Source organism: Mastacembelus armatus, chromosome 15 (genome assembly GCF_900324485.2).
Source record: "Mastacembelus armatus chromosome 15, fMasArm1.2, whole genome shotgun sequence".
Lineage (NCBI taxonomy): Eukaryota > Metazoa > Chordata > Actinopteri > Synbranchiformes > Mastacembelidae > Mastacembelus > Mastacembelus armatus.
The window spans coordinates 12,055,423-12,069,763 of record NC_046647.1 but is presented as its reverse complement, the minus strand read 5'-3'; the positions used below and the strand labels follow the sequence as shown (position 1 = coordinate 12,069,763).

At 40.0% G+C, this 14,341-nt stretch overlaps 1 protein-coding gene across 2 annotated transcripts in view; it reads left to right on the top strand.

Annotated features, from left to right (window-relative positions):
- Positions 1–7,524: 7,524 nt before the first annotated feature.
- LOC113132259 (zinc finger matrin-type protein 4) overlaps positions 7,525–14,341 on the top strand; it is a 44,925-nt gene continuing 38,108 nt past the window's right edge. For both annotated transcript variants that reach the window (XM_026310240.1, XM_026310241.1), the window contains exon 1: positions 7,525–8,208. The gene's annotated coding sequence lies outside the window, so the exon portion shown is untranslated. The remainder of the gene's footprint in view (positions 8,209–14,341) is intronic.

The window sequence follows — 14,341 nt, the reverse complement described above, 5'->3', positions numbered from 1 at the left end:
AACATGTCAGTGTGCTCATACATATCCTCCCAGTAAATGGGAGCACAAGGAAACAAAGCACAATAGACACAATCAGAAAGTCCCTTTTCAATGTGATCCACTTTTTCTCAAGTTGCTAAACTGTATTCCCACAGTTGGAGGAAAGTAAGAAATAAGATTTCCTGCTATGTTATATCAAACATAGCATCAGAGGGGCAACAGGACACAGCACAGCAGCCAAACAGAGTGTGCTCATATGACAGTGTGGTCAGCAGTCTGTTGCATGATGGATCTGCAGGTGCCATTAACCAAACACGTCATCAGCAGCTATGAGGAATATATGGGAGCAGGAAGACAGACCTTTCCCCTGGACACTTTGGATCCACACTCACCTGAGAGGCATCACTGAAGCATAACGTGCACACACAGAAATCGCAGGGGTTGCTGATCTCCATATCATCTGACATCTTTCCCAAGATGACTAACTGCGCATCCACCAGAGACACATAAATTACAGATACCAGGCCAAATGCACAAACACATTTCAGAGGAAAAAGCTTTGGCACAGCTGTCAATCATGTCTTGGCAAAACACACCAGAACCAGAGGAGAAAGCTGTAGGAAATGGCGGATATTGAATTAACAGTATAACAGTCATTGCACTCACACTAATAGGCACATACACATACATCACACAAAGAGCACATAATGTGAGGCTAGGTAGCCCTCTCAGGTAACTGTTTGATGGCTACATCAAGCCACCACTTCCATTTCTCTTAGACTGTCTGTTGAAATGCTTGCAGTTTAATATTACATTTTCTGTCTGTCCATGCCAAATTGGCCATTTGGCTAACCAACAGGAACAGGCTAAGAAGAACTGAATGGACCATAGATCTTAATGTGCTCAGCAACGTGGACTGAGTCCTCAACATATTCTCGCATTTATGAATTTTGAGGAGTGGTGGATAAAGAAAAATAAATTCAAAATTTGCCTGCATGAAACACATTTTAACTTTAACACAGCAGTTTCTATAGCAGCTCTAATAAAGGCTTCATTTTTCAAATTGGTAACTGTGTGGAAAGACAAGGTCAGAAGTTATTTAAAAAATATATGCCGCTTGCCCTAAAATGTTGAGCAGTCATTAAGAAGCATATTAAATAAGCATATTAAATGCTTCTAACATCACGTTTCTAAACTGGTGTTGAAATGTGCTGCCAAATTATTTGTCTGTGGCAGCACTGTTGCGAAACCAGAGAATTAATGGTTTCCTTGCAAAGCGTTGCCTCATAATGAGCACTACTGGAGTTCAGAGTTAAAATGGACAGTAGGCTTCAGTTTTTTTCTTTTGATTTAATTTCTAATTGATCTGATAGCTGTGCACTGCCCGAAGATGCACAAAGAACCACTATACTGAAATCAATATAGTTCACTATCCCACAAACACAAACTTTATTACCATCATTTATCATTTAAATGTTCAAATCAGTCTTGAACCTCTTCAGAAAACAACACGTTTTTCCCTTCAGGCCCCCCGAGTCAAATTGTGTTGAACATTTTGAATTGAGTTAAAAACACATTTTTTCTTCTGGTAAAGAATCTACACCATATGTGTGTCAAGACAATTTGCATAATTTAAACTGCTTGGCTGCAATGCCCACATGAATCTGGCAACAAACACACAAACAGGAAGTGAGCTACAGTGTTGCTCTGAAAAGACGGCTGTAGAAACGTTATTTTTGTGGCAGTGTGTCTTTAATGCACTTTGTCAGAATTCTGTTGTTGTTGGTGTGTTATGTGGTGAGAGCAAGTAAGTAGTTGGGTGGCTTTGCAACATGGATTTATTGACTTTTTCCACTGTATTGTTCCGACTTAGGTTACACAAGTTTTTGCCCTAAGACACAAACACACAATAAACACATGGAGGGCGCAGGCCGCAGACCTTAAAACCACTACTATACTGTAATTTCATCATCTACTGGTCTGGGGGAATGTTGGAGAGGAAATGTTGAGCAGGTCAAAACCTCTACAAACTGCCAGAAACTAACATGAGCACAGAGACAATCATGGTCACACACATGCACACATAAGCAGTTGCGACTATGCAGAAACGCTGCCGCACACGGTCCGCGTAAATGTTTTTGTTCAATTCCAACCACAAGACCACGATTTCAGTCTTGCTAGCTGGAAAGCAGAGTGCCTTTTGTTTAGAAGAGAAAGAATAATGGCTTGTTGGAAAGGGTTACCCTGCTTTGCTTTCAAGCCGGTGGATTTCTGGGGATTTAGAGGAAAGCCATTTGAGGATCATGTCATTGTTCAGAGTGGCATGGATACACAGTGAATGGAAATTCACAGAGCTTAGGTGGGGATTGGACTACACAATGTTTGGAAATGATGGTGGAGTTATTAATCTGTAATGTCAAAGTCAACCGTAGGTATGCATATGTACATATCACACATATAATAATATATAATTTTCATTGGGGGATATGGGCATCTTGATAACCTGATGCTTGTGGGAAAATGCACAGCCTTGATACAGCATTCCTGCTTAAATACACGTAACAGATCGGGGTTAGATCCTCTGGACCAAAGGGGAAATTTTGGAGCGATTTTGTGAGTGGATGTGATGAAGTAGAAAGTTGGGTTCAAGGGATTAGGGTAGACCCCACCTCCCAGTAGAAGCAGAGAGGAGCTCCATCATGAGTCACAGAGACTGTTAGCCAGGGAGCAAAGTGCTATACATGGCTGAGAACATTAGTGACTCACTGGAAGTGCATGCTCAGCACCCAGCATGGAAAAGACGACATGCACAGCACACTGAATGTAAATACATGTATGTATTGTACCATGATTACATTCTTCTGGACGCACCCACCCACACACACACACACACGCACACACACGCACACACACACACACACACACACACACACACACGCACACACACAAATGCACTGCAAGTCATGAACATGTAAATCTTTAAATTCCAGGGAGACATATGTAATGAGGACTGAGTCATTTGGATGTAATTATGGGCAACCGAGTGGAAAAAGATGGAGTAAATCAACTCAAAGTGATTTCAGTAAAGAAAACTCAATTCCTGCATGTAAACTCAATTCGCCATGAATTTAATTAATGTTGGTTTAAATGGAAGCACTCAGCTGATTGTGAGTCATAAAATATTTCTGAGGTTTTGCCTTCACTCTCTCTGTCTCTTTTTCATCCTTTCTCATTTGTCTTTCCACCTTTCACAACCCACATATAGAGTGAAAAAACAGAGCTCTAGTGCCATCCTGTGTCTTCTGTTACACCTTACAACAGCCGTGGCGGTCTGTGTGTGCAATATACAGTATGCTGTTTTTCATTTAACTTCATATAAAGTGCAGTGAAGGGAACAAAAGCTAAATCTATTTGCAGCACTCCCCTCTGCACTTAAACCAGCAGCAGTTCTCTCTGGTTTGACCTGCACAGTTTCTCTTGGTACTTTGCTGCAGTTTTTCTGTAGATTCAGGTTGTCCCAGTGTCTTTTGTCTCTTCATGTGATCCCAGACTGACTCCACACCGCTGAGATCAGGGCTCTGTGGGGGTCAGACCATCTGCTGCAGGACTTCTAGTTCTTCTTGTCACTGATAATAGTACTTTACAAACTCTATAGTGGGTTCTTTATTGGCTTGATGTCCTGCACAATTAACCTGGGATCAATCAGACATCTGATGATTTTGTGTAATAAGAATCTAACAAATCTACAAATATGTACAAGCCGTACCAAGAGGGTTGTACGTAGATGTCGGTTTGTCTTTAAAGGCGTGAGAATACGGATGTTTAGGGTTTATTTATAAGAGGCATACTGATTTATTGCACTGTGTTCACTTTTCCTCTAGATGGCCATAGCTACCAACTACAGTCCAGAGGGTTAAGGAAAGGAGGACAGCTGTATCTGCAGGACAGTACTATACATTAAAAATGTTTGGTGGTCAGTAAAAGTTATTGCTCTCCAAATGCAGCACATCAGTGATTACATACTAATGAGGAAAGTAGAAATTTTTTAAAGCTTGAAACATGTGCATGCTGTTCTCTCAAGAGAAAAATAATAAAAAATAAAATAAGATATATTCCATGTTGCTGTGATTTGCTAAATGTTGCCATGAATTGAAAAGAGTGAACATCTTTATAATAAAGTGCTGATATAACTGCAAAGATAGACATTCATTCACAACTTTCCAAATAATTTGTTTCTCACACACCACCAACTGCATGACAGAATCTCATGCATATTCCAAGTCTGCAAGTGTTGTTCATGAAAAAAATACAACTGATGACAAGCATTGAGCTTGCTCTGTGGAAATGACATAGATCTGTCTGCCACCTCACCATAAATCATTTTCACAGTACATCACATCAACGTCACAGAAAGTCTCTGATTATTTAAAAAAATAAATGACCTTAATGCTGGCAGGTTTCTGTGTAAATGAACTGATGAGGGGTTTGGAATCGAACTGAGTTTGTTCATGGGTAAAAAGGATCCATAATTTTACTTACAGAAGACACAAACCTAATATCTATTGCCACCCTTGTGTTTGATTTGCTAGAATAATTTGTGGCTGATAAGAGAAGACATTAATCACAAGGGTGAAACTTGTTGGAGTTGATGCTGTACATATCAATTATGTTGCTGTCTTCACTTTTTACTCCTTCGCTGGTGTTCAGGTGGTGACAAGTTCACATTAATTTTGACTTATCTCCTTCTGTAGGCCCTCAGTGTCATCTGTCCTCTATATATGGCTGCTGGTAAGTGATCTGAGCTGTAAGTGTCAGCCTTGCTGATGCTCCTGAAATCAAATCTCTATCTTTGGATTACACCATCACCTGTTGCCAATAAACACTTTATAACATGGACCCCATATTTGTCCATATCATCTTATGTTCACCTAACTCTTTACACAACACACACACTCAGCACGTGTCCCAGTAGCAGGTCAGTGTCTCTCACCTGCGGTCGATGAACAAAGTCATTTTTGTAAATACTTTTGGGACTGTGGATCTTGGGGCTGGCAACACTTAACTGTAATGGACAACCCTCCCCACTCTGGCTTGCAACTGACTAGAAGAGCCAGCAGGCAGCCCTCCGGACCTTGGAGCAGTATCAAGCAGGCCGGGCCACTGTCCCAGCAGCCAAAACCCAACAGATGCACTGCACTGAAACCAGCATCACAAATTTAGGGGACAAACATTTGAAATGTTCTCCCTCACATAAACACACACATATTCCCATCTAAATATAAACACTCTCCTAGCGAGGGAGTTAGCAGATGAGAGGAAATCAAATCTGGTGTATCAGTTTATCTTCTGCGGATTTCTATTTGTCCTTGCAGGATCTATTTCTACATGCCTTTACTTTCCCACCAAAAGTTTTAGGTGTAATGGAACACATGAGGTCCTACCAGTTTTGAGAGGCCAATGTTCATAATAATTTCATCTTTAACTTTACCGATACCATTAACTCACCTGTCACAGTCAAATGGCAAACTCTGAATCAAATCAGATTTCTCTTTGTTTGCCTCCATCTCTTTCTCTCCATAAAACGACAAACGGTTTCAGACAATGTCCAGCATGTCGTGACACATTCAGAGAGATCAGAAATAGATGATGGTGCCCTTTTTTTTTTATGGGGACACATCCTACTTCTAAGCACTGCCCTGTTCCTTCTCTGAAAATGAACATTGATCTCTCAGTTTAACGAGAAATAACACACATACACACACATGCAGTATGTTATTCTTCCTTTACACAAAAGCTCTCAACAATCAAAAGACCAATAAATTCACTTGTGATGTAGTAAAGCCAGCCAGCAACAGCATTAAAGGTTTTACTTGTGAGAGTTAGCCAAAGGCAAAAGTGCATGTTATGTTATGTTAGGAGGAACAACTTTACTTTCCAGTCAAGGAAAAAAGAGAAGTCACACAATGTTACACACACCAGCACATCCAGCCCTTTCTCCGGACCAATGCTGGCACTTATACATCCTCAGGCATGCCTTGGCTGGTGGTTTGATAAATTGGCTACTTCATCTCATCGATGTGCATTGTGTTGCTGTGTTCGTGTGTATTTTAATCTGTGAGTGCATGCTTGTGTGTGTGTGTGTGTGTGTGTCTCTGCTTGGGTACATTGTCTGAGCTGTGAAGTGTTTGGCTTCGTCACTGAGAGCTGCTGTCACAGCCTCTGAAAGCGTGTAATAGGCGCCTATTCTCCTGGAATGAATACACATCTATACACTAGCAAAAAAATGTGCCGTTTCAAAAAGACTCAGGATAATTGAACAGAAAAACTGTTTAAAAAAAAAAAGTGGCATAGCAATGTCATTCTTTTCACCCCAGCTCTACATTTGGTGCACATGATTGCTATGGAAAGCATCTGAGGTCCAAAGTGAGTTAATGCCATTTCTGATAGATCAAAGGTGGTTATTGTTGGCTCTGCAAGGCACTCTGGCACCAAATATGTGGTGTCTGTGACTTGGACCATGATTCATGCACGTGTAATGTTGTCTTGATTTGGCTGGGATTCAAAAGCAACTGTTTATTTATTCACATTTCTTAGAAATACATCCTTTCTGAAATAAGGCTTCATTTGCAGCAATCTGTCTTTGCTGAGATAATGATTTGTGGAATCTGCCAGTTTTTAATGAGCTTGTTCCTACACAGGGGGTCTGTGTTTAACATTAGGCCTACAGCGACATAAAGCAATCACACTCATATTGTAGTGGCTGCTGGCTAATCAGCATCTTCAGCGTAACATCAGCATGCATAACATCTAATGTAGGAAAAATAAACTGCTGTGGAAATACTCCCTTTGCCTTGGTCAGGTACAGTGAAGTAGTGCTGCATCTCATGGTTATTTTCATTAACTGATTTGTCTTTTGAAAAACTGCATTGACTAAGTTCATAAAAAGCTAGAAAATAGTGAAATTGGCATAATCACAAGTTCTCTGAGATGAATCTGACATCCCTCAACTGCAGTTCAACAGCACTTCTCATTCTCAGATTTGAATACAGACGCAGCATGGCATTTTTGCTTAATAAAAGTCTGAAATATTGAGGTAAGGTTTGAGCATTCTTACAAATTGTTTAAAGATTAACTGTATTAATCTAAATGTTCAATGCAAATACCATAAAACAATAATTTATCCAGGTCAGTTCCCTGTCTTCAATGAAACATCAAGCATAACCTCCCAGCTCTCCTCATAGGTTACATGATGTCTCTGGTCTGTAAGACAAAGAGTGATTTCTAACCTGTTTCACTCTCATCAATCATTTTCAGGTCAAACTTTGTAACTAATCCCAAGGAAATCGGGTGTAATTTGGTGTTAGATTTCAAAATACCCAATATGTCTTTTGCATCACTTTGGGAAGTTGGAAGCCTTTACGGCCTAATAATAAAGCCACAAGAGTGTATTAAATACCAGAGTGTGGCAGGATGGCTGCAGCACACCTGACCAGTATAAAACGCACGATCAGGATCAGTCACGGTGCTAAGTTGAAATGGAAACTGGGCTCTCTGTCTGTCTCTGTTCATTTTTATGTAAGATGATATTAATGTGGGTGCTCTGTGCGGAAAACCTACTCACTCGACCAGTGCTCCCACTCACTCACCCTCTCTCTCTCTGAAAATCGAGCACCCAGTCCACACTGACACACACACACACGCACGCACACGCACGCACGCACACACACACACACACACACACACACACACACACACACACACACACACACACACCGTCTGCCTTTCATTCATCCCGGTGAAGGCTGCTCACACTTTCTTCTTCTTTTCTCCTTGTGTCGCCCTCCCTCGTGTCGGGACTGCTTGCTTTGTTTTTGTTTGCGCCCTCTGTGCGCAGTAGTAGTGGATGGTATCAACAGAGCTCCGGTTTGCTCTTACGACGCTACGGACAAGACAGGAGTCGCTAGAGGACATCGCATCACGACCGAGAGGAGCAGCTCGTTGGACTTTTGTTTTGGGGTTTTTTTTTTTGTTTGTTTTGTTTTTTGTTTTGTTTTTGGAGGAAACGCGATTTAAACCCAGAAATAAAGCAAATATCTCGTCACCGCCGCCCGACAAGACTCCGCGTAAGTTTGGAGGGATTTTACGGCACAGGTGTGTTAGAGGGTGACAGACCGGCGGCTGGCGGATGGTTGCGGGTTTCGCGGAGAGGAGACGCTGCCTCTGCACAAGGTGAGTGATGGACCACGAGCTGAATGGTTAAATACCGACAGTACAATCTGTTCAACAGACTGAACTGCTTGACCGGCACTGACCTCGTTGGTTTACGTTGTGTTTTCGAAGCGGAGCCGCGGAAGTTTTAGCACCTTAAATCACTGAATATGTCTATGGGATTCCTGCTGGGATACCGAGGGTCAGTTTGTAGTGACCTTTGCAAACTTTTTTTTAAATCTCTAGATTTACCTGCATTGCATAAGCCTGTACATTTTATAATATACAGCAACTAGTCCTAATAGTTTTCCTATTATGCTCATATTCTTCAGCTTTAGCCCGTTTAATCCTGTTTCTAGGTTTCAGGATCTTGACCACCAGGATGTTGGGCTGATGTTCTTTAGTGCTGCAACTAGCAAGTGTTTTCATTATGAATTAGGCTGGAATGATGTCTCACTTAGCTGATTCATTATTATTATGGTCTGTAAAATCTAATACAATAGTGAAAAATGTCTGTCACTGTCCAGAGTCAGGTTCCAGGATGTGTCCTTGTGTCTGGCCAACAGTGTCAAGCCCAAACAAAGTCTGTTTACGGAGACATAGACGGAGAAAAAGCAGAATTGGTTGGAGTTTCTGCTTGACATTTTTAGCAATCAGCCATTCAAGTCATTCACTAAGCATGTTAGCTTTAGTGCAGAGCTACATGAATTTAGAGAAAGCTGGCAACACGCTATGGTTTCATTTTTGCAGTGATTTTGGTGATTTGGGAACCTTTCACAGCGTTGTAAATTCAGCCTCTGTCTCACCTTCAATAATGGCTTTCTGTGAAAGATGGAAATGAGACACATGTCAGGGATGCTATGGATTAGCTGTGATACTTGCTGCATAGAGTTTCATTGGCTCCCAGCCATCTCATTGCAAGAGCCCTTTCATTGCAAGTATTTGTCACTTTGAGAAGAATGTCCAGTCAGACTTATACTGTGCATCTGTGGCAGGATGATACCAGCTTATGGCCTTTTCATAGCACTCATCTGCCTGTCACCAGCACTGACACACACACACGCACACACACGCACACACACGCACACACACACGCACACACACGCACACACACACACACGCACACACACACACACGCGCAGTACAGGCTATCCACAAACATCACTCATTCAAACATACTGTAATGAAGTGTCATGAAGTAAAATAATTGAATTTCTTTGTGTCATCACACAAAATCATCACATCAGCCTCATAAAAGGTCATTTCATTAGCCCAAACGTGCACTTGCTGCACATTCTGTATTTTAAGTTGTAACTGGGTGAGTTTTTCTACATGTGGCCCAAAACCAGAGCTAAGGATTCATGCTTCATTTACATACGACTATTGATCAGACGTCAGCAAAAGAGATGTTCAGTCCTGGACTGTGATGAATTTCGCTGGCACTGAGTTCTATTGTACTTCATGTCAGTGCAGCAGACAGGTGCAGCAGAGTGTCTTAGAGACTAGAACAGAAATAAATCATATTAGAGTCCCCACTAACGTTTATTCTCATTGCTGAGAATCTGCCAAATAATCGATTAATCGGTTGGTTAACAAAATGTGAGACTTTAGTAAAAAACGTCCATCGCATGTTGTCACAGGTCAAGATGGCTTCTTTGAAATGCAGTTCCAAACAGATCCAAAACAGAGCTGGAATAATTAGTTGAGTAATCTATCAGAAGACAGAAAGTTAATTGGCCACCATTTTGACACATGCTTATTCACTTGTAATTTCTCAAGCACAAATGAGGAAAAAATGGAAGGTAGTTTCAAGACATCATTTTGGGCTCAAGGAAACTGTAATGGATATTTTTTGCTCTTTTCTGACACTGACACTTAAATGCAAGAAAAAAAATAAAGCCATATAATAAGTACGTTCATAAAAGGTTGGCTATTTCCTCTTTTTGTCTCTCATGATGTGCTGAACTGCATCTGGGGAGATCCTGATTAACCAACTGGCATAATTTACCCAATCCTGAGAGAATAAACAGAGAAGCAATGTTCTTGTAAAGATCCCACTTTCATTCTATACAAAGTACTGTACATGCACACACAATTAAAGACACACACCCAGCAATAATTTCAGGCAGCGATGCTCTTGAGAAGTGGCTGCTGTGCTTTCTTTAATAGGACAAGGATGGATAGAGCGAGCGCGTGAACGTGTTTCTTTTCACAGGCGTGTGATTGTTCTAGTTTTGTTAAGATTGATAGAGCATTGTGAGTAGGTGTGTGTATGTTTTTCCCTCTAGGAGTGCTCCATAGCAACAGGCAGCATATCTTCTTCAAATATCTTTTTCTCACCCATCGTATGCTGTGACCTTTCTGCGGACTCTGCGCATGTCAGTCTTTGCAGCATCTGTGTTAATGTGTGTGTTTGCTCGTCCATCAGTGTACATCAGTGTCTAGGCCCTTTGACCTTTCTTAGTGTACATTCATTAATAGCTGCATAATAAATTAAATGGGACAGACTGCTGTCCCTGTCTACACGATCAGGATATTAAATCTGTCTCGTTGCAGCATCAATGCAGTGCCAACCGTTTCCAAACAGCTTTTAAATGCTTGTTTTCCTCACAGACAAAGCAGAAGTCCTCACAATTGTGCAATATTGATAATGATTTGGTATCCTTTGAACAAGTGTCAGTTTATCTTTTTTTTTTTGCCTATTTCATGTATCAGAGGGAACAAGAGAGACATCTTTAATATATATCTTGACATGGTTGTCATGTTATGTTAATATCAGTGTTAGACTAATAACTGGTTGCATATTTCATATCTGGGCAAAGCAGACAGAGCTCTTTAGAAATCAATTTTCTTTTGCTCCATCACCATGTTCGGAAACTGGCCTGCTGCCAGATAGGGAGGGACCGAGGGAAAGAGAGAGGGGTGCTGTGGGTGCATTAGTGAATGAGCAAAGAAAAACATGCTTATCTGATGTAGAATTCATTCTTTTTCCATTTTTGGATGTTATTTGCTTTCTTTAAAAATTCATAGACATTCTCAAACCCACACCAAGGTACGAGTGCGAAGCACGGTGAGCTCATAGCTTCATATTTGTATAGGTTAGGTGTTGTAAGGACGTGCCCTATTTAGTCCATGGCAGTGTGTATGTGTCTGCATCTCAGTGTTTAGTGGACTATCACAGCATGCAGTCTCAGCTCATAACATATCAACAGCATATTCCTTCGTGTGCATGTCTGTTTGGCCGTAATTTACATTGTACAATAAGACATTTATTTGCTTGCATGCTGTCTTTGGAGATGGGTATAGTGTGTGCGCTCATACAGTCTGTGATGTATGTGTAAAAGCCTCTCTTGCTTTTCTTGGAAATATTTCTGGAGGAGTAAATAAACAAACGCTGCCTTCTCATCCTCAGTTCTCTTATCAAACTTGAACTGAAGCATATTCTGTGAATGGCCAAGGATGTTTACAGTCTGGAATTTTGGTGAATACTATTATTTTAGAAGTCTGCGGCTTTTGATCTTTCATTTTATGGTTTTGTAAAAACCAACAAGAGGAATTGTTTGTTATTGCACCTTTTTCACTTATCCCACATGTTTATGTTTTGTATGTATATACAGTGTAGGGTATATATACTTATATACAGTGTAGGGTATATATACTTATATACAGTGTTGGGTATATATACTTATATTTTCCTTGTAGATTTGTACATATGCAAATGGTATATCTCTCAGCTTATAATATTGTATTATGTTAATCTTATTTTATTATTTTATCTTATTTGTATTTTTATTATTTTATCTTATTTTTATATATGTTACTTTTCATCTTATTTTGATATTTTTCACATAGTGTTTTGTGAACTAAGTGACCAGGCAATTTCCCTTTCGGATCAATAAAGTTTAGTCTAAGTCTAAGGAAGCTCAATTTTGAAAGTGGAGAACCGTAGAAATTCCAGTATATACATAAAAATTCTGTTTGCTAATGTTACAGATTTCAGGAGAACAATAAGCTGCGTGTAGAGATAAAAACACAGAGGTAACACATTTGCCTGCAATGCCTTGTGGGAAAATCTTGGCTGGTGCATTTAGTACAAGGGCAGAGTGCACATAAGTACGTAGTAGGTCGACAGGCCTACAGAGTGGCCATCCACTGCATTCAGGCCAATAAAATGATTGGTCAGGCTTTTTCAGCCCTGCTGCTGCCACAGATGATGGCTTTTTTTCCTTATATTGTCAGTGCCTTTAATTTATTCACTGCTATCAGGATGAAAAGAGAAATTCGAGTAAAGCAACAAAAAGATAGTTCAACATTTAAATTGCTTTTTTTCTGAGTTGTCTTCAACATGGATTTCATTTCCTTTAATCTTTTTAGTTGTTGACCTGTATGATCAGTGTCATCGATTGATTTTCTTTTGTTCTTGTAGCTTCAGTTTGCAGGAAAAACTGTTCTGTAATACATTTATCCAAGAAACTATAAGCAGTTGAACCCAAAAGCCAAAATCAATCCTTTCGATATGATGACACTCACACTGTCTTGGAGAACAGAGCTAATGACAAACAACAAAAATCCCTATAGTGAAAAAGTTAAGGACAATCAATAATCAATACCAAACCAGCTCAGCCTGAAAATAGCCAGAAATGTCTTTTATCAATATTGTGGTTGTTTTACATTAACACCGACCTCGACTTGTGTAATTATCCCAGCATAATCACACAGTAGTTTGTGTATACATACAACAGCAATCAGTGGTTTATTTGTAAGCTTTCATAGAAACACTGTGAAAGAAAATACTGCACCCACACACACACACACACACACACGCACACGCACACACACACACACACACAGAGGCATGCAGCTCATAAAAAAGGTGTAATATATAGATATGTATTTTTTTAATCTGCCTTATTGTGGTGAGCATGCCAGCTCACATTTACTCAAGCAAACACAGACACACTGACACTTAAACACAGATTCCCATATATAAACTACAGTAGGAGCCTTGTGATTGGCAGTTGATCCTACAAGGGGGTATTCGTGTACTTGTCCCCCTGAGGACCAAAATACATCTTCACTCAGCTGTATTGTATCGAAACTTATTTATATACCTGCTTCATAGTGAAGCCACCACATGGGAGGTATTCAAATAAATTCCAGTATGTGATGTTCGTATCGGTCGAGCCTTTTGTACCAAAGAACGGGGAGCTTATTTTACTAATTAGTGAGAGGGAACTGTCACTTTGCTAATTAGCTGTTTGCATCCACATCAGTTCAATAACAAAGAAAAGAGAAAGAGCGAGGACTGAGAAATTTAATTTATAGGATCGAAACTTATTACAAAAGTATTATTTGGCCTGTGTGTTCTACTGTTTTATGCATGGGTTAATTTACACCAACACACAAAAATACCAAAATCTGTCAGGTTGTCCATGAAGAAGCATTTTAATCAGCTGGATCTTTATTGTTTTTTGTTATTTTTGCAATGTCTTGATTGTATTTATGTCGAACTTCACCTCTGCCTCTTAGCCAATGCATTGTACTTGGAAATACAGTGTTGCATTGCTCATGTGTGAGTTTTCACATGGGTTAAGGAAATTACGTTAATGAAAATGTGCATTACATAATTATAGCTCCGATCCCCGTTTCACTCACTGCCTACCAAAGAGGTTCAGTGGATGTGAGTATTATACTGGGATGACCATGTGCTGCCAGCAGCTAAAATCCATGAAGTGTGTGCTTTTAAGCTTAGTGCAATACCACGTTCCAAGCCCCTAGTTTTATTGATCCTGTCATTTTCTTGTTGTTGGTGGTTTGACCTCGCTGCAATCTCATGTCTAAAATACTTGTTACTAGATGTATAAATTAGTTTTCAGTGTTTTTCAGTGTTTCATTGTGTTCTAGAGCTTTATAAAGAAACTCTGCCATGCAAGCTACACTAAACAGGATAAGGACATATGGACAAAATGTGCAAGAGTTTAAAAAAAAACAAAAACAAAAAAAAAACAGTGCAATTAGTTGTTAATGGAACAGATAGAACCCAACAGTTTTGTTGCCATCCAGCATAGCATCCCCCATATGTTATAGTAACATAACAGCTCTCATTCAAACTTCAGACTGCCTTTTGTCTCCCCCCATTAACTCAGTGTGTGCT